General features: G+C 43.5%; 1 pseudogene; it reads right to left on the bottom strand.

The window, feature by feature from the left end:
• Positions 1-409: 409 nt before the first annotated feature.
• LOC128070910 (zinc finger protein 280B-like) lies at positions 410-24,121 on the bottom strand (annotated as a pseudogene).
• Positions 24,122-24,281: the final 160 nt, after the last annotated feature.

Genomic DNA, 24,281 nt, shown 5'->3' with positions numbered 1-24,281 from the left:
AGAGTTTGCTCAAACTCGCGTCCACTGAGTTGGTGATACCATGCAACCATCTCATCTGCTGCTGTCCCCTTCTCCTCCCACCTTCAGTCTTTCCCCGAATCAGGGTTTTTTCCAATGAGTCAGCCTTTTGCATCAGGTGGCCAAAGGATTGGAGCTTTAACTAAGTTAAATATACTTCAACATAAAACTAATAATAAGAGGTAATCCTTTAAGATTGTGATGTTGGATTCATCCTTAACCAAGAGATGAATCACTCTTGTACTTCCTAAGTGTACATGCTCACACATGTATGCACAGACACACACATGCTGACATTGAGACTGCCACAGTTGACACAGGGCAGCCAAGAGACTGCACACTTTGCTGGCCTGCTCATCTCTGTCTGTCAACAAGGCTTGACACCCAGGTCTTACCTTTTCACCTTCAGCTTCAGGGTCTTATGCAACCCCTTCACCAGGCAGATGGCCTCCTGTCTAAACCTGGACAGACCAATGTCGTTGATGCCCACAGTCTCATGTCCAGCCAGCAGTTTGTCCATGGCTGCAGCTTTGCTCCTTTCTTTGACCTGCAACTCAGAAAGAGGGTCCAGGAACCTTCCCCCACACCAAAAGAGCAAACCAGTCCCCAGAACACAGACAGGAGGATGTGTCGGTGACAGCTCTGTGCCACCTACCAGTTGTCAGACTGGCTTCAGGATAACCCAGAAGTGAAGATATCCAACTTGGGCCAGGATTCCCTGTGGGAGACAAGGGATGCACCCTTTTCCTGGTCTGTACCCCTCATCTGGTTTGTATCTGCAAGGCCTACCTCTTATGGAAGGGACCCCAAAATACACCAACACTCAAAAATACACCAGAAACGGGGGATCCAGGGAGACCCCTTCGCTTTCTAGATCTCCTCCCCGCCCCCACCAAAAAAAAAGAAAAAAATACGGGTGTTATAAAATTATTGACTAGTTATTTCTCACTCATCAATCCTGCACCTAGAGCTTGCCTGGGGATCCCATAGTTAAAACTCTGCCTGCCAGCACATCAGACATGGGTGATATCCTTGCTCAGGGAAGAGTCCACATGCCACAGTGCAAGTAAGCCGGTGCACGACAACCACTGAGCCTGGGCTCCAGAGTCCAGGTGCTGCAACTACTGAGCCAACGTGCTGCAACTACTGAAGGTGGTGTGCCCTAGAGCCCATGCTCCACAACGAGAGAAGCCATCACAATGAGAAGGTCACATGCTGCAAGTGGACAGGGGCCCTTGTTTGCCACACTTGGAGAAAGCCCACATGCACCAACAAAGTCCCACCAGAGCCAAATAAATAAATGAATGAATGAACAAATATTTTAGAAAGGTCCTGCACCTAGGACTTTTCCTGTAACAGCTTTCTTTTAATATTTTATTTTTTTTATTTATGTAACAGCTTTACTTAGCTATAACTCAAGTAAACACCAATCCCCTATGTACATATGAATGAACTGTACTCCGAGTGGTCGAACTTTCAACACCCACCCAGTTGAGAACAGGCTTCCTAAGCCCAGAAGAAACCTCATGGCTGTCAGCAGTCACTCCCCAGCCCTCCTGGGCCCTGGAAACCATGTGTGGGTCTTGGATATACCTCCTATGGACACTTGATATACACAGAGTCATACAACAGGTGGCCTTTTGTGTCTGGTTTCTTTCACTCATGATGTGTTTTCCAGGTGCATCCCTGTTGACCTCTGTGTGGGAACTCCATTCCTTCTTATGGTTGAGTGATATTCCATTATACCAACTGACCACATTTGATTTATCTGTTTATCAGGGATGGATATATTTACATTGTTTCTACTGTTTGGCTATTGAGCCAGTTCAGTTCAGTTGCTCAGTCATCTCTGACTCTTTGTAACCCCACAGACTGCAGCATGCCAGCGTCCTTGTCCATCATCAATGCCCAGAACTTACTCAAACTCATGTCCATTGAGTCAGTGATGCCATCCAATCATCTCATCCTCTGGCATCCCCTTCTCCTCCCACCTTCATTCTTTCTCAGTATCAGGGTCTTTTCCAGTGAGTCAGTTCTTTGCATCAGGTGGTCAAAGTATTGGAGTTTCAGCTTCAACATCAGTCTTTCCAATGAATATTCAGGACTGAGTTTCTTTAGGATGGGCTTGTTGGATCTTGCAGTCCGAGGGACTCTTAAGAGCCTTGTCCAACACCTTCTCCAGCACAAAATATTTGCAGGTCAAAAGCATCAATTCTTTCGTGCTCAGCTTTCTTTAGAGTCCAACTCTCATATTCATACATTTGGCTATCAGCACACACGAACACTTGTATACACATGTTTGTGTGTGAATATGCGTCCTTATTCCCCTTGTGTGTAAAACTAGGAGTAGAATGGCGGGGTCATGTGGCAACTAGATTAAACATTTCCATGAACTGCTAGACTGATTTTCTGTCATGGCATAGAGTCTTAGGTCTGGAATGTGGGAACTAGTTCCCTGACCAAGGCATTGAACCCATGTATGTAAAACATTTCCTACTCAGAGTTATACACAGTATGTATACAAGTATATTGGCTGACTCCTTAAAAGGATTTTATGATTTTATGCTGAGAATTTTCAATCTGTAAGTCCTTAACTCAGCTTTTATTATATAGTAATAACCCAACTAAGCATTTAGTAAGCCATCAATTAACCAACCTACTTTCAGTACCAGTGCCCTGGAAACTGAATGCTGTGCTTAGTCTCTCAGTCATCTCTGACACTTGGTGATCCCATGGACTGCAGTATGCCAGGCTCCTCTGTCATGGAGGTCTCCACACAAAAATACTGGAGTGGGTAACTGTTTTCTCCCTCCAGGGGAATCTTCCAAACCCAAGGATTGAACCCAGGGTCCCTGAATTGCAGGCAGTTTCTTTACACCCTGAGGCACCAGGGAACTCCAAAAATACTGGAGTAGGTAGGCGAACCCTTCTCCACTAGATCTCCCCAACCCAGGAATCGAACCTGGGTCTCCTGTACTGCAGGTGGGTTCCTTAATAGCTAAACTCTCAGAGAAGCCCTATGGCCCAGGAATCAAATCCAGCCAGCTAGGACTTCCTGGTGGTCCAGTGACCCATGGTGGATTCATGTGGATGTATGGCAAAACCAATACAATATTGTAAAGTAATTAGCTTTAATGAAGATAATGGAGTTCAAAACAAACAAACAAACAAAAAAGACTCCATGCTCCCAATGTAGGGAGCCTGGGTCCCATCCCTGTCCAGGAAAACCCAACATGCTAGATGGTGTATCCTATCCTCCCCCTGCAAAATATCTACACACCTGTCTTTTTTATTGGGGGGGTGGGGTAAATAAAATTTTACTGCAATACAACTACACCTATTTGATTATTCACTGCTACTGGAGAGAATGGAATAATCTGGGGCCCATAAAGCCAAAAATAATTACTACTTGGTTTGTTACTGAAAAAAAAAATGCCAACCTCTGTTCTACACCAAAAAGCCATTCTTTTTACAAACTGCTAGGAAAAGTAGCAAAAAAGATGAATGTTTATGTACAGTTTTGAAAGTTTGCTGTGCTCCTACTATATAACAGGGTTGACCTGAAAATCAATTCCAAACCTTACCAGGCACTAAAGCAAGGAAACATTCCTCCTCTGGGAGTCACAGAGCTGGAAATGCAGCCACTGACAGGCTCATGTATGAAACCACATGGTACTTGGACTTGTTTCTCCGCCTGGACCCGAGAACAACACATTAGGATAACAGAGACAATTATTTATTGTAAGCTGACACGACAAACAAAATGACTACCCCTAACAGAACCACGAGCAATTCATTTGGCGAACAACTGGTTTTAAATTCTAGACAATTTTCATCCCAACATAATGACAGATCCCAACATTAATAAGCTGCCACCTGGCCAAGATTACATACTCACCCAGAACCAGCCAAGGTTATGGACACGTTGTGGAGAGCTTGTATTTTGACATGCCCCAGCTGGGAGGCCCAGGGGCTGTTTCCAGTCGGAGGGTTGGTGGGCAGTTATCTGGGGGGGTGGGGGGGGTGGGAGGTGGAAGTCCCAGAGAAAAAAAATGGAGTGAACAACAGGGGAAGGAACTTAAAGACTGGAAAGGCAGTGATGGAGGCTGCCCACACAGAAAACAGACCCACGAACAGCAAAGGACAGAACCCTTGGGCTTCCTGGAAAAAGAGGGTGAAGGAGCAGGTTCAGTTCAGTCACTAAGTTGTGTCTGACTCTCTGCGACCCCGTGAACGGCAGCACGCCATGCCTTCCTGTCCATCACCAACTCCCGGAGTCCACCCAAACCCATGTCCATTGTGTCGGTGATGCCATTCAACCATCTCATCCTCTGTCGTCCCCTTCTATTCCTGCCCTCCATCTTTCCCAGCATCAAGGTCTTTTCCAATGAGTCAGCTCTCCATATCAGGTGGCGAAAGTATTAGAGTTTCAGCTTCAACATCATGGAGGAGAAAGAAGGGGCGTGTGTCCCAAAAGAGACAACAACCAGACTCGCACAGAGCTGTTGAATTTGAGCATCACAAGAAAGCCTTTAGGTGAAACCATGATGATGGAGGAACATGCAGGATTTTAGGACAGGTTCTTAAAGTAGCACTCCCTACAGCAACCCATCATCTATAATGACTCAGCCATGACCTGGTGGGCTTTTCTTTCTCATCCCCACAAATCCTTGCACACAAGACTCTCTCAAAGTGCTGTCATTAGCGTTTGGCTAAGGGACTCGCCTGGTGGTCCAGTGGCTAAGACTCCGCGCTCCCTAATGCAGGGTGAGGGGTTCAATCCCTGGTCAGAGAACTAGATCCCACATGCCACAGCTAAACATTATTTTCTTTAACACAAATTTATTTTAATTGGAGAGTGATTACTTTACAATATTGTATTGGTTTTGCCATACATCAACATGAATGTGTATACGTGTTCTCCATCCTGAACCCCCCCCCCCCCCTTCCACCTCCCTCTTCGTACCATCCTTCTGAGTCATCCCACTGACCAACCCCAAGCATCCTGTATCCTGCATTGAACCTGGACTGGCAATCCATTTCATATATGATATACATAATTCAATGCCATTCTCCCAAATCATCCCATCCTCACCCTCTCCCACAGAGTCCAAAAGACTGTTCTATACATCTGTGTCTCTTTTGCTCTCTCGCATACAGGGTTATCATTTCCATGTTTCTAAATTCCATATATATGTGTTGGTATACTGTATTGGTGTTTTTCTTTCTGGCTTATTTCACTCTGTATAATAGGCTCCAGTTTCATCTACCTCATTAGAACTGTTCAAATATACACAATGGAGTATTACTCAGTTAAAGATTCTAAATGCTACAGTGAAGACAGAAGAGCTTCGAGGAAGATCTTACTTGGCCAAAAATATGCATATATGTGTTTTTGAACGAACATCTGGCTTCACCCTGAAGCCCAGAGCATATTGTGTCGCTTCCCTTCGTCTGCAAAGACTGCCCAGCTCCTCCTCCAGCCACAAAGACTGCATTCCAAGGCAGCCCATCTGCCTCTCCCAAACCATACTCCACCTACACTCCCAGCAAAAATGGCTCCAGGTTTGAGAGACAGAGTAGCTGGGGATCCCTGCCCTCCTTGGCTTCCTCACCAAAACAAAGCATTTATTCAACATTTTTCTCACTCATGGTGAAGAGTGGCAAATAAGGCAGCTTTGAAGACCTCTAGTCTGAAATCTTGACACCATCAAACTTCTCCCATGAGGGAAACGTCGTTAGGCTTGAACCTGGTGAAGCACAGACCTGAAGCTGGACCTAGGGACCCAGGAATATGGCTTTGCCTGCCAGCTCTGTATAGTGTATCATATCTTACATGTGATAAGTCGTGCCTTAAGTGCATCATTCATTCCAGACATGTACATTCCTTTTATCGCCAGTCAAGAGAGTGCTGGGCACTGCCAGTTGCAGAGGGTACTGTCTGCAGGAGCCAACAATGGAGCAATCCTGTCCTACAACCCCCAGGCAAAGTTCTCAGCATCGCTTACTGTAGATCAGAAACAACAACAAACCACCCTGTACAAAAAGGCAAGCAGACAAGGATAAAGGAATCCACACCCCACCCACAATGCCTGTAATATGCACCAGTCAGAAGGAAAGCCCCAAGCTCTCTCGCCAGGTTGAATACTCTGACTTAAGATTATTCACTGGAATTTGGCTTGTAAAACTCCTCTTGAGGTCCCCAGTTCAGTCAGTACATTTCAATCTGTCAGTCGTGTCCAACTCTTCTCGACCGCATGAATCACAGCACGCCAGGCCTCCCTGTCCATCACCAACTCCCGGAGTTCACTCAAACTCACGTCCATCGAGTTGGTGATGCCATCCAGCCATCACATCCTCTGCTGTCCCCTTTTACTCCTGCCCCCAATCCCTCCCAGCATCCCTCCCAAAAATGAGCATACTGCTTTGCTGTCCTTATGCAAAGATTTATCCTGAAAACAGCAAGAGGGAAGAGGGAAAAAAAAAAAAAAAAGAAAGAAAACCACTCATTGGAAGTCTTTTTGGAAGCAAGCTTTCATATTTCATTCAATGGACTTTACAGATGATGAAAGATGTTTACCCACGAAGGCCATGGGACCCCCAATTCTCATGAGAGTCAGGACCTACTTAGGAAGCGACTGGGTCATGGCAGTGGGGGTAAGAGGGGCAAAGCTTGTGGATGGCGATGAAAGACCTTCCCTGGACAGCAACTTGAAAGGCCCGGCACAAATAGGGGTGTATAGTCCATGAGAAGGGGTCCGAACCCAGGCCCCCGAATGAAGAATTTCAGCCTGAGGAGTGCAGTGCCCTGGCAGGGGAGCTGTTAAAGATAAGTACAGGAAGAGGAAGATGAGGAATTTGACCTTGAGTTTCAGAAACCTGAAGGATACCCTGGAGGCAGTGGTGGGTGGAGTGTGGGGGGCTCCCAGAAGGACAGACATGGAAGCAGGGGAATGATCCTGTATCATGTGAGCAAATGCAGCTTATCCTTTAGGTAGACAGGTAAAAGCATCTCCCCCACCCAGAACAGATCACAGATCGGCAGTGGTTCAAAGCAACACAGGGCAGGGAATACGAATGTAAACAAGGACTAAGTGAGCTGGGAAGGCAGGTCAAGGGACATACTCGATGGACATTAAGGAGTCAACACAGGAAAGGGGTGTTCAGTAGAGCTCAGATGTGGAAAATCACAACCACCAGAGATCAGAACAAAAGGAGGCGGAACTTCTGTGCAGAATCAGATTTCAAAGGCCATGAATCACACTCATGACTTATCAGCTATGACTAGGAAGCCATCCAGAGGAGAGCATAAGATAGCACAGGCTTCTACAAAGCCAGGATATTCTTGATATCACCTCCCTGGTGGTCACTCTTCTGAGTTCCCTTGTCTCCAGAGAGCTGAGTCATGCAAAGAGGATGCAATTGCAAAGCAATTGGAGAGTATATCTCTGATAACAGAGAAGCCTGTCAAAGAAATAAAAATTAAAAATAAAAAACCTCCACCCCAAGGCGTACAGTGATGTACTCTCATCATTAGTTTCTGTCTCTGTACAATCCCAGGGAGTATTTTACCACTGATCTGTGTAATTCAAGCTTTGCAGGAGCTCTCAGTTCAGTTCACAGAGTCAGTTGTGTCCAACTCTTTGCCACCCCATGGACTTCAGCATGCCAGGCCTCCCTGTCCATCACCAATTCCCAAAGATTGGTCAAACTCATGTCCATTCAGTCAGTGATGCCATGCAACCATCTCATCCTCTGTCACCCCCTTCTCCTCATGGCTTCAATCTTTCCCAACATCCAGGTCTTCTCCAATGAGTCAGCTGTTCGCATCATGTGGCCCAAGTATTTGAGTTTCTGCTTCAGCATTGGTCCTTCCAACGATATTCAGGACTGACCCCTTGTAGGATGTCCTGGTTGGATCTCCTTGCAGTCCAACGGATGCTCTCAAGAGTCTTCTCCAACACCACAGTTCAAATACATCCATTCTTGAGGGTTCAACATTCTTCATGGTCCAACTCTTACATCCACACATGACTACAGGAAAAACCATAGCTTTTACTAGATGAACCTTTGTGTGTCAGGTAACATCTCTATTTTTAGTACACTGTCTAGGTTTGTCATAGCTTTTCTTCCAAGGACTCGCAGCTCTAGAAACATCTTTTAAGAAGGACGGCCCATGTTATTACAATTTTGAAGTGTACTCTTTTTAAATTTTTTTTTTTTTAAAGAGGTGGAACTGTTCACAGATTATTTTTTCAGTGCAATCAGGAAAGAAGAGGGTAATGAATTTGCTATGGCTGACCTGGGCTTCCTAGGTTGGCACTAGTTGAAAGGAACGTGCCTGCCAATGCAGGAGATATAGGAGACATAAGAGACATAAGAGTCATGGGTTTGATCCCTGAGTTGGGAAGACGCCCTAGAGGACGGCACAGCAACTCATTCCAGGATTCTTGACTGGAGAATCCCATGGACAGAAGAGCCTAGTGGGCTATGGTCCACAGGGTCACACAGAGTCATACACAACTGAAGCAACTCAGCACAGCACACATCTTGAGTGTCAGCTGACTATTTCATGGGGGATGGTGTCATTTTTAACCAAACAACACAAAACATACTCAATGGCAATTTGAGTCACAACTGTGCATGAAATATGTCTTGAACATCTAAGATCACCTCGACTCCCAGGTGTTTTAGTTGAATCATTTTCCAAGAAAAGCACTCTTTGCTCTTGGTTCTTTCTTGTTCCTCATCATGACATTCGTTTCTCATAATGTGCCTTGAACATGCCATGAAAAAATGAAAATCAAGCATACAGTTCTTATGATATCAAACAATGAGTTAATGGGGCCTATGATGGCACAGCCTATCAATGTTTGGTATCCCCTTAAGGTCAGGAAGCAACAGTTAGAACTGGACATGGAACAACAGACTGGTTCCAAATAGGAAAACCAGTACATCAAGGCTGTTTATTTTCACCCTGCTTATTTAACTTATATGCAGAGTACATCACGAGAAACACTGGACTGGAAGAAACACAAGCTGAAATCAAGATTGCTGGGAGAAATATCAATAACCTCAGATATGCAGATGACACCACCCTTATGGCAGAAAGTGAAGAGGATCTAAAAAGCCTCTTGATGAGAGTGAAAGAGGAGAGTGAAAAAGTTGGCTTAAAGTTCACTATTCAGAAAACGAAGATCATGGCATCTGGTCCCATCACTTCATGGGAAATAGATGGGGAACACAGTGGAAACAGTGTCAGACTTTATTTTTGGGGGCTCCAAAATCACTGCAGATGGTGAACATCAGAAAGTTCACGGTTTAAGTATTAGTGACACCTGGCTGGGAGAATTTTGAGCACTACCTTTCTAGTGTGTGAGATGAGAGCCATTGTATAGTAGTTTGAGCATTCTTTGACATTGCCTTTCTTTGGGATTGGAATGAATACTGATATTTTCCAGTCCCCTGGCCGCTGCTGAGGTTTCCAAATTTGCCGGCATAGAATGCAGCACTTTCATAGCATCATCTTTTAGGTTTTGAAATAGCTTAACAGGAATTCCATCACCTCCACTACCTTTGTTCATAGTGATGCTTCCTAAGACCCACTTGACTTCCCATTCCAGGATGTCTGGGTCTAGGTGAGTGAACTTTCTATCGTGATTATCTGGGTCATGAAGATCGTTTTTGTACAATTCTTCTATGTATTGCCACCTCTTCTTAATATCTGCTTCTTAGGTCCATATAATTTCTATCCTTTACTGTGCACATCATTGCATGAAATGTTCCCTTAGTATTTCTAATTTTCTTGACGAGATCTCTAGTCTTTTCCATTCTATTGTTTGCCTCTAATTCTTTGCAGTGATCCCTGAAGATGGCTTTCTTTTCTCTCCTCGCTGTTCTTTGGAACTCTGCGTTCAAACGGGTCTATCTTTCCTTTTCTCCTTTGCCTTTTGATTCCCTTATTTTCACAGTTTTGTAAGGCCTCCTCAGAGAGCCATTTTGCTATTTTGCCATTTTATTTTCCCTTGGGTATGGTCTTGATTCCTGTCTCCTGTACAATGTCACAAACCTCTGTCCATAGTTCATCAGGTACTCTATCAGATCTAGTCCCTTAAATCTGTTTCTCACTTCCACTGTATTATCATCAGGGATTTGATTTAGGTCACACCTTAATGGTCAAGGAGCAGGAACTTTTTAACCATGGCTGCAGTGGCTATCACTTTGATGTTAGGCCTTAATACAAAATTTAGTAATGTACCAGTTTTATATTAATTATCTGTTTCTTTCTCTTTATTCTGATGCCCGCTTTTGTCATTTAAGTCAAGAAGACATTGTCCCATACTGGCTAATGCTTATGTCAGTGTTTTCAAGTGACAGAAGAATTAGGTGGTCTCTTGACTATTCTTCGACATAATTGTTTTTAAACATTTCATGCCTTATCTTGAAATACAACTTTAAGCACTTTAGAACAAGCATCAATGTGATCTCAAGCAAAATATTGTTAATGATCAACCTAATTTTAAAATCAGTAGAGTTCATGAGGGAAAGGAAAGCCAAGATTTGATGAATACTGTAAGAAACGCGGCGGGAAGAAAGAGCCACCTCTATGGACTGTTGATCAGGGCCTTTATTGGGCGGTCACTCTCAGGCAGCACTCCCGGGGGCGGGTGAGCAAGGAAGCAAAGGGAGTCTGCAAGGTATGAGGGGTGGGGAAAGGTTTTATAGCCAGGGCCGGGCTCCCATATAAGGTAGAAAGCACGGGCTCAGCGGTGATTGGTGTCCAAGGGCTCCGTGTCGGCACCTGATTGGACGGCTTGGTTGTCGGCCCGCCTCCGGGACTTGTGTGCGGCACTTTTCCAGGGCATGCCTCAACACGCCCGGGCAAGCCTCAACATGCCCGGCATTGCCCGACCTTTCAAATACGCAGTGTGAGATGTTGCTAAATCAGCATTTAGCGTGCCATTTGAAATGAGCCACTTTGATGTCCAAAGGTAGACCGTGTAGCCATGAAGACCAAGACTGAATTGTTTTTCTCATATTAACGGATAACTTAAATATTTCTAGTAGCAGATAGCTTTCTTGGAAATAGCATTTGTGATTTTGGATTAATAGTTGCACTTTTGTTGATTTTTACTTGCTCTAAAAATAAGGGGGTAAATACATACGTGTAGCTGAAGAGACTATAGACATTGTTTGAGAGAATAAAAGCTTTCTCATTTTCATGGAGAAAATTAATATATGTCACCTTGAGACAGCTCTCATTTGTTATAATCAGTTCAGTTCAGTCGCTCAGTTGTGCCTGACTCTGCGACCCCATGAATCGCAGCACACCAGGCCTCCCTGTCCATCGACAACTCCCAGAGTTCACCCAAACCCATGTCCATCGAGTCGTGATGCCATCCAACCATCTCATCCTCTGTAGTCCCCTTCTCTTTTATTAATAAAATAACTTTACCTGAAAGAACAAGCAAACCAGACAAGGAAATTCACAAAGGGCAATAACAAAATATCTTGACAGATATTCAACATATTTCTAAACAAACCAAAGTGTCATTGTGTGAAAAAAAATATAGAGATATCAATAGAAAAACAGAAGTAGCTTCTGAAAGAACTCAACTCACTATTAACTATCTTTTATTTGAAGGCAAAGAAACTGACTCAAGTTAATTCTAAGAAGCAAAGCCCTGAGGTTATTATCTCTTATTTTTTTTTTTAATGAAAATCTAGGAAATTTAGGCTGGAGAGGGAAGAAGAGGATAGAGACTTCAAGTGCCTTGAAGGAGGAGGAGGAAAGAGAGGGGGTTGGAGATTTGATTGTGTTATTTGAACAGCATTGGTGGAGCTCAAACAAGGGAGGTAGCAAGGCATGCAGGCCTACGGGAAGAGCATTTCCAGAAGAACAGCACTTGCAGTCTTTGGATTGGAAAGACATGGAATTTGATGGAGGAAAACCAAGGCCAGTGATGTCAAAAAGAGTACATTACTGGGGAAAATAGCAGAGTAGAAGGACAGAGAATGGAAGAGAGGAAGCAGTCAAGGACCATATCGCTGGAAACTTTTAATTTGGCAATAAATACAACTTGTACTCCTCAGGAGCATACTTCAAAGCAACTAACAATAACAGTGTTGATAATGCTAAGTAACAAAAAAACACATAACTAAAAGATTTCGTATTTTTACTATAGAAATTGAAGAAAGGAGATAAGAATGCAATAGTCTGCACATTTATTTATACATAGAGTTTTCACCTGAGACCAGAACACACACACACTTCTTTATACACCTAAAAGTGGTTTAAGCTGACACTTAGCAAAGTGCTTTGGCCCAAGTAAACTAACTGGAAAGGCCTAGTAAAATATTCAAAGGGCAAATAAACCAAGCAAGCTTTGAGTACATAAATACAATGTATTTGCATTTGAATTTACACTCAGGAAATTACCTAAAATGGAGACTGAAAGGTCGGGCATGTTGAGGCATGCCCCAGAAAAGTGCCGCACACAAGTCCCGGAGGCGGGCCGGCAACCAAGCAGTCCAATCAGGTGCCGACGTGGAGCCCTTGGACACCAACCACCGCTGTAGCCCGTGATTTCTACCTTATATGGGAGCCCGGCCCTGGCTATAAAACCTTTCCCCACCCCTCATACCTCGCAGACTCCCTTTGCTTCCTTGCTCACCCACCCCCGGGAGTTCTGCCCAAGAGCGACCGCCCAATAAAGGCTCTGATCAACGGTCCATAGAGGTGGCTCTTTCTTCCTGCGGCGTTTCTTACAGACACAATAGACTCACTACAGCTTAGTCATCTGTAGTCCTTCCTCTTCAGTTCTGAGAGGGATGATAACCCCTTGGTGATTATCACTTTCCAGCATTTTGTGAAAGCTTAGAGGATTTAAATAAATTGAGGAGGGGGGAGAGTGGGGAGAGACAAAGAGGAGGAGAAAGGAAGAGGAAACGGAGAGATTGCTCCTGGCACAGGTCTACAGATAGGATCCCAGCTTCCTTGAATGGTGCACAGAGATTGCTAGCTATCTGTGCCAGAAGTGGAGAAGGGGTGACATTCAACTCCAGGAGGAGACTCAACTCCAAGAACCTACGGAGGCAGCCAAGTGTGCTGATGTTCAGGAACCGATACTTAGAGGGTACCCCACAGGTCTGTGAAAGAGCCCTTGGAGACAGCAAGAAAAAAGATTTTCACACGTATAATCACAGATTAGATAGTTGGATAGATTAGAGGAAGGATAACTCTATGACCTGATAATTACTGAAATAAACGAGATAATTCTTGCACATCGGACTGTGTCAAGTAAGACTGAAACTCAGTTAGTTTGATACAATGGGAAATTACACACGCCAAGAATTAGCTGTTAACGCTACTACATTTGTGTCCAAGGCAAGATAAGATACAAAACTGAAATCTTCACATGCTCAACTAGGGTAAGACACATGTAACTGGAAAAGGTAAGGAAAAGTGCTAAAAAGGGTTTAATCATCCTGGACTATTTTTACCCATTATATTCACTATTCTTGGACAACTCCATTGTAGCTTAAGGGTAAGAGAACTTAATGTAGCCCAGTTCGAAAACTGAACAGATTCCCTGTGTTTGATCCTTTGCAGTTAAAACTATGGGTCCGGCACAAATCAAAGTGGACGTCAAGGCTCTCTTTCCTTTGGGAATTTTAACTTGCTTTATGACTGTGTCTGACACAGATATGCCTACCTCATTGGGACTACAGGCCAGCCAACTGGCAAAGGGGACGCAATGAATCAAATTCCCCTTTTGATCACTCAACAGGAGGTCCACAGGCACCAGGTCTCATTCTATTAACTATCTCTGCTTCTCCAACTGCAGTCAGTGATACACAGGGCCTGCTTGATGCTTGCAAGGGTCTCTCACCAAACACAGGCATTTTAACCGTTGGCTTCCTTGAGATGTCCCTGGGCTAGGTAAACGCACTCTGAGACAGTGTTCCTTCTACCTTGGCTCTATGCCTGGAGTGAATGTATGCCTCTTCCTCAGCTGGGACAAGAAGCCACAGCCCTTCACTGATTAAATCCCGTGTCTGGTCCAAACTCACAACATAGCTTCTCCATCAACTTCTCCACTGCACGCTTTCAGGGCCAGGTTATCTTCGATCAGCCCAAGAGGCACTTCAGAGAGTTCAGCAGCACAGGGGTCCATACCATAACAAAGACATTCAAATCTGGCTCTATAGTTCATACTGAGATCTTCAAGGCATGGAAACAGTTGAAAATTACGTTGCTAAAACACTCTACAGATTATGTGTATAGTAGAGCCTTCGAACTTACAAGTAACATGAAATACCAGAGTAAGTTGTTACTTCTCCTTTCTCCACTTCTCATTCTCTCTCTCACACACGCACACATTCTTTTAACATGTTGACAATTCTATGAAAAACAGATAATAGATTTTTAAATAACGTCTCAATATGCAGATCAAACAAAACTGTACTTCCTGTATTTAAAACAAAAACACATAAATTACCCATCAGTTTCCCTATATTTGATATTACTGAATAACCCTATAATTTTTTTTTGTTTTTAATGGGGTATTCAACTTTGACTGAAATACTTGCTTCAGACTTACTGAAAGTAGAATTAAGTTTTTTTTTCTTTTTTTGACCTCCTACTTTTAGATTTGGGGGGTGATGATTCAAAATCAGATGTGTTCACAGTAATGGATGCTACTCCCACCAATCCTGGTTGAAGGGCTTCCAGTGATACCTGAATAACAATTTTTGTTTCAGGAGATAATCCTTCTAGCTGCTTAGGCTTAAACATTTGATGACACTGGGTCTTGTGCTCCCTTTCCTCTTTGGAAGTTAAAAACTGTAGCCGACATTTGGAACACTGGCGAAAACTCTTTTCCCAGTGCCCTCTATGATGATGTCCGTAGGCTGTTGCAGTTTTAAAAATTTTGAGACAAAACAGGCAAAGTAAATTCTTAGTGTCACCATGGTATGCTCTGAAATGTGCATCCACATCTGCAAAAAATGATGATCTGTAACTGCAAACCTGGCATACATAGGGCATTTCACCAGGCTTATGATTGTCTTTCATGTGCTCTAAGAGAACCTGATCTGTCTCAAAGGACAACTCACAGATGCGACAGACTGCGGAGGGCTCCTGGGGAGTGTGGACACTTTCAATGTGACACTGCATCTGGAAGGGAGTAGGAAACTGGCGGAGGCAGTGCCGGCAGGTGGTGTGGGTTTTCCAGCTGTCACCTCTCTGCCTCTCAAGTTCCAAATGGTGCTTCATGTGATTCATAAACTTGACATTTTTTAGAACTTTCAAGCAGCTGAGGCATTTAAACGCTGTGTGGGTCTTCAGTTCTGGCTACTCAACTCCTATATGCGCTCCATAGTAGAAGTCACGAAGAAACACAATCAGATTTCCTTCTGTGGGGTCAATAATCTTGTTTGGACTTGCTAAACTTGGAAAATCAGTTTTTGTCAGTCCATTTTCCCCTAAAGGTCTTACAGGCTTGCAATGAACACTGTCCTTTGGAAAAGGTGTTGGACAAGGTTCTTCATTCTGAACATGGCTTAGTGAGGTATGGACACTGTCTGGTGTGCTCTGCTGAGTAGTCACTGTATGAAAAATACCTGAAGGGGACAAAGCTAAAGAATGTTCCCCATCACTGAGCTTAGGCCTTCTGGGATTTCTGCTATTTGTTTCACAAGTGGAAAGTCGCTTTGAGACATGAGGACTTTTATTCATATCTCCTGCAGAAACCGCTCTTTCTACTGGATGCTGCAATGAACTTGTGAAGGTAATCAAAGAAGAACATGACTCCTTTGAAAAGCAATTTGGCACTCTTTGTGGTGAAATACTTTTATAATCAGCTTGAGACGGAGGTTCAATAATAATAGGACTATCTGTTGATCTTGATTCAGAGTCAGAAACTGGCAAGACAGTCTTGGCTTCTGATGTAGGAGTCACATGACTAACAGGCTGTAATCTGTGAGTGTTACCTTTCCTGAAGAGACCATACCTTTTTCTCCTTGAACAAGAACCTGGGTTAACTCTGTTCAGTATGTTTGAAACGACTGGTTTCGAAGCTGAGCTCATCCCAACAAAGATCACGTCAGCATCTTCATTTACATGTTCCACTCCGACCAATATCACTTCATCATCATCATCATCTACTTGTTTGGTTTCTCCCTCCCTTTCCGTACTTCTGGCTCTTGTTCTTCTTCACGTAACATACATGGTAGTTCCATATTTGGAATCCTTTTTTATTCTTAGAGGGTGCGGCCACAAGTCCCGGTGCTTCCTTTATACAAACTGCCACCTAAGTATAAACATATACATATTAGTTAAGCACAGAAAAATGAGCTATTTGATTATCTCCAAAACTCTAGGGTAATTATAAACACCTTTATCTTACAGACAAAGGCACCGAGTGTCAACGAGACTCAATGACAGCTGAAAAACCTATGACTACAAGTCTACATGGCTCTAGAATCATAGCTTTGTCCCATGTTCACTTTAATCTCTTCTACTTAAAAAAATAAAGAAAAAAAAACCCAACACTACTGATCATTAGGTAAAATCACATGTAAAGGACGAGTATTTTTACAAAAGCATTATTGTACAGTGTTGAGAAACATGGACTTTGGAGGCAAAGAAGATTAAGTTGGAATTCTAAGTTAACTGCACACCAGCTGCATCTTCTTGGGCAAATTTATAACTTTTAAAGGTGTTTCTGTCTCTTAAAGACAAACATGCTTATTTCTTAGACTTAAGGTTACCAGCTCTTTTTAAAAGGCATCAGCTAGTCAATGGCATCTTGTTTTGTAGTAAAATTTGAAGAAAATGTATCTTAAATGCACATTACACCTGATTCACAAATTCTAATTTCATAAATGTTAACAAAGAAAATAGGTAGCAAATTCAAAGTATAATCTATCTATACCTAGTTAACAAACAGCATAATTCAATGTCAAGCACTTAACACAGGCCTAGGAAATTGACAATGAACTCTCTTGATAATCTCACCCCAATTCCACACCGATATATCCTAAATTTCTCCCTCTAAATCCAACAATGCTTCATCCTTCACGTCACAGGTCTCTTCCCCACATAGCAGGCAAAGTGATGCCAGTATTTCTCTCATACCAATATCAGACAGAGACATCACACACACACACCCCTGATATCCCTTATGAATACAAGTGAAAGAGTCCTCAACAAAATACTGGCAAACAAAATCTAACAACATATAAAAAAGACTGTATACCATGATTACATGGGATTTATGGAGGTATGCAAAGTTGATTCATTTTATGAAAGTGAATCAACATTATGCCATTTTAAAACAATAGAACAAAAACCACATCTGCCTGCAGAAGAAGCATTTCCCTGAATCTAGCACCTTTTCATAACAGGGGTTAAAAAAAAAAACACTTAATAATTAAGAACAGAAGAGAACTTTCCCAATCAAAGGGTACCTGTAAAAGACCCACAGCTAACATCATGCTTAATAATGAAAAACTGAAAGCTTTCCCTCTAAGACTGGGAACAACACAAGGAAGTCTACGACACACTTTGGCTCAACATTATACTGGCAGTTCTATAACCAGAGCAATTATGTAAGAAAAAGGAACTGTTGCTGTTGTTTAAAAAAAAAGAAGAAAAAAAAAAAAAAAAACCAGCCTTCAGAATGGAAAGGAAAAAGTCAAAGTATATTGGAGATAACATACCTTTTTATATAGAAAATCTTGAAGAAACCACAAGTATTAGAATTAATATAAAGCTTGCAGAATACAAGAGAAATATTTTAAAAGTCAATCACATTTCTATACAGTAGCAACAAATGTTCTGAAAATGAAGTTAAGTATATACTTGAATCTACACTAGCATTAAAAATACTACTTAGGAAGTCAGAAAGAGAAAGACAATATATTCTTTATAATGGCTGAGTAATACTCCACTGTGTATATGTACCACAGCTTTCTGATCCATTCATCTGTTGATGGACATCTAGGTTGTTTCCATGTCCTGGCTCTTACAAACAGTGCTGCGATATACATTCGGGTACATGTGTCTCTTTTAGTTCTGGTTTCCTCAGTGTGTATGCGCAGCAGCGGGATTGCTGGGTCATATGGCAGTTCTATTTGCAATTTTTTAAGGAATCTCCACACTGTTCTCCATAGTGGCTGTACTAGTTTGCAAGTTTGCATTCCCACCAACAGTGTAAGAGGGTTCCCTTTTCTCTGCACCTTCTCCAGCATTTACTGCTTGCAGACTTTATACAAATCAATTCTAATGAGATAGATGAAACTGGAGCCGATTATACAGAGTGAAGTAAGCCAGAAAGAAAAACATCAATACAGTATACTAACACATATACATGGAATTTAGAAAGATGGTAATGATAACCCTGTATGCAAGACAGCAAAAGAGACACAGATGTATAGAATGGACTTTTGGACTCTGAGGAAGAGGGAGAGGGTGGGATGATTTGGGAGAATGGCACTGAAACATGTACACTATCATGTAAGAAACGAATCGCCAGCCTATGTTCCATGCAGGATACAGGATGCTTGGGGCTGGTGCACAGGGATGATCCAGACAGATGATATGGGGTGAGAGGCGGGAGGAGGGGTCAGGATTGGGAACTGATGTACACCCGTAGCGGATTTATGTCAATGTATGGCAAAACCAATACAGTACTGTAAAGTAAAATAAAGTAAAAATAAAAATTAAAAAAAAAAAGAAAGAAAGACAAATATCATATGGTATCACTTACATGGACTCTAAAATATGACACAAATGAACTTATCTACAAAACAGAAACAGACTCACAGACATAGAGAGCCAGCTATGTGATTACCAAGTGGGGAAAAGTCAGGCAGGCATAGATTGGGAGCTGGTGACTAGCAGATGCAAACTATAATATATACAATAGACAAACAAGATCGTACTGGATAGCACAAGGAACTATATTCATAATGTGTGATAAACAATAATGGAAAAGGATATGAAAAAAATTGTGTGTGCATATGTGTGTGTGTTTACATATGAAGGGAAGGAAAGGGAAAGGGAAGGAAAGGAAAGACAACTGTTGGCAAGCATGTACAGTAATTGGATCCTTGTGTGTTATGAATAGATTTAACATGGTGCAACTGCTACAAAAAACAGTTTAAAGGCTCCTCCAAAAATTAAAAAATAGAACTGATGCATGATTCAGCAATTCCACTTCAGGATATAAATTCAAAAGAAGTTAACATGGGGTCTTGAGATATTTGCGCAGCCGTGCTCACGGCAGCACTAACTGCAACAACTAAGAGGTGGAAGCTTCTAAATGTCCATCAAATGTGATATATACATACAATGAAACATTATTTAGCCATATGAAGAAAATTCTCTCACATGCTACAACATGGATGATCATTGCACACATCAAGCCAAATGAAACAAGCCAGTCATACAAAAAGACAAATACTGTAAGTTTCTACTTGTATGAAATAGCTAACATAGTCAAGCAACATAAAGGAAACAAAAAAGAACGATAGAGTCCATGGTCTAGGTCAACAGTCAAGAAAAGAGGAGTTGTTGTTTAATGGGACAGGTGATGGGTACAGAGTTTCAATTTTGCAAGATGAAAAGGTGTAGAGGTCTGTTTCATAACTATGTGATAAGGAATTCCCTGGTAGTTCTGAGGTTAGGACTCCACAGTTTCCTATCAGGGGCCTGGGTATGATCCTCAACCAGGGAACTGTCATTCAAGCTGCATAGCACAGCTAAAACAATGACAACAACAACAAAACAACACTGTGACTATGTGTGTGTATATGTGTTAGTCACTCAGGTGTGCCCAACTTTGCATCCCCATGGACGAAGGCTCACCAGGTTCCCTTCTCATGGGATTCTCCAGGCAAGAATACTGGAGTGGGTTGCCATTTCTTTCTCCAAAAGGCTGATGAAAGTGTGTGAAATACTTAGCATGCAAAAATGATTAAAATGGTAAAAATTTAAGTTGGATGTTTTCTACAACAATTAAAAAAAGAAAAGCATTTAACAACCAGGAAAAGAATGTGAATAGACATTTCCGACTCTTTGCAACCCCATGGACTGTAGCCTATCAGGCTCCTCCGTTCATGGGATTTTCCAGGCAACAGTGCTGGAGTGGATTACCATTTTCTTCTCAAGGGGATCTTCCCCACCCAGGCGTTGATCCCAGGTCTCCTACATTGCAGGCAGACACCTTCCCTTCTGAGCCACCAGGGAAGCCCCTAGCAAAATGTAAAGCAGTCTCTCTGAGATACTACTTCACACTCATACTACTTCACACCCAATCAAAATGACGAATAATAACAAGTGCTGCAGAGGATGTGGAGAAAAGGAATCTTCAGATATTGTTGAGGTAACTGCTGTAAAATGGTACAACCACTCTTGCAAAAGTGGTTTGTCAGTATCTCAAAAATTAAATATAGAGTAGCCATATGATGCAGCAATTTCGTCTTCTGTATATATCCACAACACTGAAAATGTTCAGTCCATGCAAAGTCAGTGTTCACAGCAACATTACTCACAATAGCCACAAAGAGTACACCATCCACGTATTATCCATTCATCATGGATAAGCAAACTGTGGTATATGCTCAAAATGGAATGCATGGAAGTCATTTACCATATTCATAATCCATATTCAGCCATAAAAATAAAACAAAAACATTCACTGCTATACAGCCATGAAATGGAGGAATCTTGAAAGTACACAAACGAGGGGACTTTCCTGGAGATCCAGCGTTTAAGACTCTCCACAGGTTCCATCTCTGGGCTGGGAACTAAGATCTCACATGCCACAGAGCTAAATAAATAAATATTGAAAAAGAAAATATGACATCTGAATCAAGCCAGACACAAAGGTCACACTTTGTATGTGGGAGAACTGTAGGTGGAAGAGAAACAGGAAAGAGAAGCACTCTGTAATCCAAGTGAAACATTTTTTTCAGGGAGGAGGAAATGAACTAGTCTGATAAACGCTGCCAATAAATTAAATAAAATAACAACTAAAAATTGACCGCTGAGTTAAACATTTGAAATTCACTTGTGGCCTTGACAAGAGTGGCTTTAAAGGAAAATGAGAGAACTCGAGATAACAAAGTCTAGGAACAACTCTGCAGAAGTCTATAATAAACAAATATGAAATAAAAGCAGCAGAAGCAGAATGTGTCACCAAAAGATGGATTTTTAACGACAGGTCACATTATAGTCAGTCTGTTTGCTGATGGGAACCATCCAGAGAAACAGAAAACTTAATCTGGGACAAAGAGGAGACTTGCTAGAATATCAAGAAATGAGTAGGTCTAGAACTGAGTACATCAAGAATTGAGTAGATCAAGCTGGAGAGCACACAAGCTGGAGAAGGCAATGGAAACCCACACCAGTACTCTTGCCTGGAAAATTCCACGGACAGAGGAGCCTGGTAGGCCGCAGTCCATGGGGTTTCGAAGGGTCGGACACGACTGAGAGACTTCAATTTCACTTTTCACTCTCATGCATTGGAGAAGGAAATGGCAACCCACTCCAGCGTTCTTGCCTGGAGAATCCCAGAAAAGGGGGAGCCTTGTGGGCGGCTGTCCATGAGACTGCGGAGTTGGACACGACTGAAGCAGCTTAGCAGCAGTAGCAGCACACAAGAAGAGTACACAAGCCAAATAATTTGCTCACATTGACAGAGCTGAGATCATGAAAAAAAGGCTGGCATGGTGGATTAATGGGTATGGTAACCAGCCTTCAAGTGAATCGAATCTCCTGATATTCCCACCCCTGTGTAGTTCTCTCTCAATCTATCACAGGGTTGACCTGTGAGACTAAGCAAATACACAAGTGAAGATGTGTAACATCTGAAAGAAGACTCTGCACTTTATCATGGGTGCAAGTGCTTTCCTGAATCACTCATTCTGAGAAAAGACAGCAGCCTCCACAAGAGAAGCCCCTTGGAGAGGCCCACAGAAGGAGGAACTGAGGCTTCATGAGTACAGACAAGTGAGAGAGCTTAGATTCAACAAACTAAGTCTTCAGAGGTTGCCAAGCCAGACAAAAGCTTGACTACCTCAGGAGAGATCCTAGGCCAAGAGAAAACAAGTGTTAAGTTCTTTCAAACTACTCAATTTGAGATCATATGTACAACACAAACATTTCAAGTTATTCATACCACTCACATCATACTTACACACAGAAGAGTTCTCCTATAAATATAGCAAAAATTTTAAACACACACACACACACACAAACAAAACAATCCAAAGCACCGAAACACAGGAGGTGCCTGGCAGTCCAGTGGTTTGGTTAGGACTCAGTCCTCTCACTGCCAGGATCCTGTGTTCGATCCCTGGTTGGGGAACGAATATCCTACGAAGCCACATGTTGTGACCAAAACAAAACATGCTGTGAAGTTCAAAGCTGTACCAGCAAGATAAGTATACAACACAGCTGTAGGCACAAGTTGCTGGGCATAGAGCTACCTATGATCTTGTTTACATGCATGAAATGAACTCATGTGGTCCCTCGCCCCCATCCAGTGGAGTTCACTAACTTAATGAAATAAAGCCCTTAAGGGTACAGAAATGAGCAAGTAATCCCACGTGAACATGTTAAACCACACACATTTTCTCTGAATGAACCACTTGATTCATTTATTCATTTGGCCATGCTGCTTGGCTTGTGGGGTCCCGGTTCCCTGACCAGAGCCTGAATCCAGACCACTGCAGTGAAAGCCCAGAATCCGAATCACCAGGCCACCAGGGAACCCCCACACCTGCATTGCTTTGCTCTGCTAGCTAAAACCTTAGGATATGTGCATTCCCCATTTTAGCCTCACCAAGTGGTAGGAGTCAGCTCTACACAGCTTAAGACCCATGGTGCTCTTACTTTTTTTCTTTCAAGAAGGCAGGAGAAAGCAAGTCACCCTGCCTGTTTTTAAGCTTGCCACTCAGAAAGCTGCAAACCTGAAACCATGACTGCCCTGAAGTCAGCACCCGCAATCAGGGACAGGTAATCCCCAATCAGGAATACTCTCTCTCAACACCAACGTGTCAGCCGACGAATGAAAGGAGAAAAACGGAAAGAAAGCAAGCCACAACTTTGTCCCTTATTGTAAAGATGTCTGTCACCTTACCTCAGGGGCCCACTGAAATCCTGAGCGCTTCAGACCTACCAGGCAGCAAACGGTCACATCCTGGGGACAAGCACAGGAAAAGCTCAGGGTGAGTCACCTGTTCCGGGAACATTCTATCCCCCCAGGCCCTACCTGGTCCTACCCTACGGATGCTGACCAGGCGTCTCACACTCAACCAGACCGAGTGATTGAACTCCTTTGCCCTGAGCTTCTTCCTCCCACCTCCCTTCTCTCAGTAACAAACAAACAAATACCTCATCTGCCAACTTCCCGAACCAAAGGCCTGAATCTCGGGGCCCCCAGGGACGGGGCAGCCCTGGAGTTCGAGGAGACGCAGAGGAAACAGGAAAACGACCAAAGCACCAGGGCAGTGAAGAGGCCACTAGATCGATTTTTTTTCTTCTTCTTTTTTTTGCTGCGCCCACCTGACTGTGCCTGGGTGCAGAACCGGCTTGGGCCGTGAAGATTTGTGTGTGTGTGTGTTTAAATACATTAGGTTCCACAGGAGAGCTGGGGGTGGTGCCGGTGGCCAGGGGCCTAAGAGGCCCTTTCCGTGAGCTGGCCTGTCCCACCCCCTGGGCAGGAAAGCTGCTGGAGAGCACAGCCCGCCCAGACTAGAGAGGGGAGAGGGCGAAAGGAGCCTGAGGCCTGTGGGTCCTGCCGCAGGCTCCCTCCTGAGGGCCCGCGGGCCCTCACCGGCCGCCCCGCCGAGCAAGGCCTGGTGCGAGTGGGGACCCGAGAAACCCTCCCTTTAGCCATCAGGCACCGCTTGGGCTGAACCACGCTCCAGTCCTTACCGGTCCCTGTTGGCGGAGGAGACAGAACTGCCTGTGGCTCACCTGCCCTAGGCAGTTCCCGGACCAAGGCTGAGGAGGCGAGCCTGAGAGGATGACGCTTCCTCAGGTCCGGGGCGCCGCCTCAGCTCCCCCTACAGGCGTGCGGGCGTCTCCCATGATTGGCGGCCAGGTGTCGGCGCCTGCAATCTGATTGGCCTCGAGGCCGAGTTGGGCGCATGCGCGGGCGATGAACCCTCCCCCCACCCCCTCACCCCGTACAATCGCCTGCTGGGGGCGTGGTCAGGCTGAATCTGAATCTCAAGGGTCTTGGGTCAAG

The sequence above is a fragment of the Budorcas taxicolor genome, chromosome Y, assembly GCF_023091745.1.
Source record: "Budorcas taxicolor isolate Tak-1 chromosome Y, Takin1.1, whole genome shotgun sequence".
Lineage (NCBI taxonomy): Eukaryota > Metazoa > Chordata > Mammalia > Artiodactyla > Bovidae > Budorcas > Budorcas taxicolor.
Note: the sequence above shows the minus strand (reverse complement) of the source record. Positions and strands in the feature narration are given on the sequence as shown.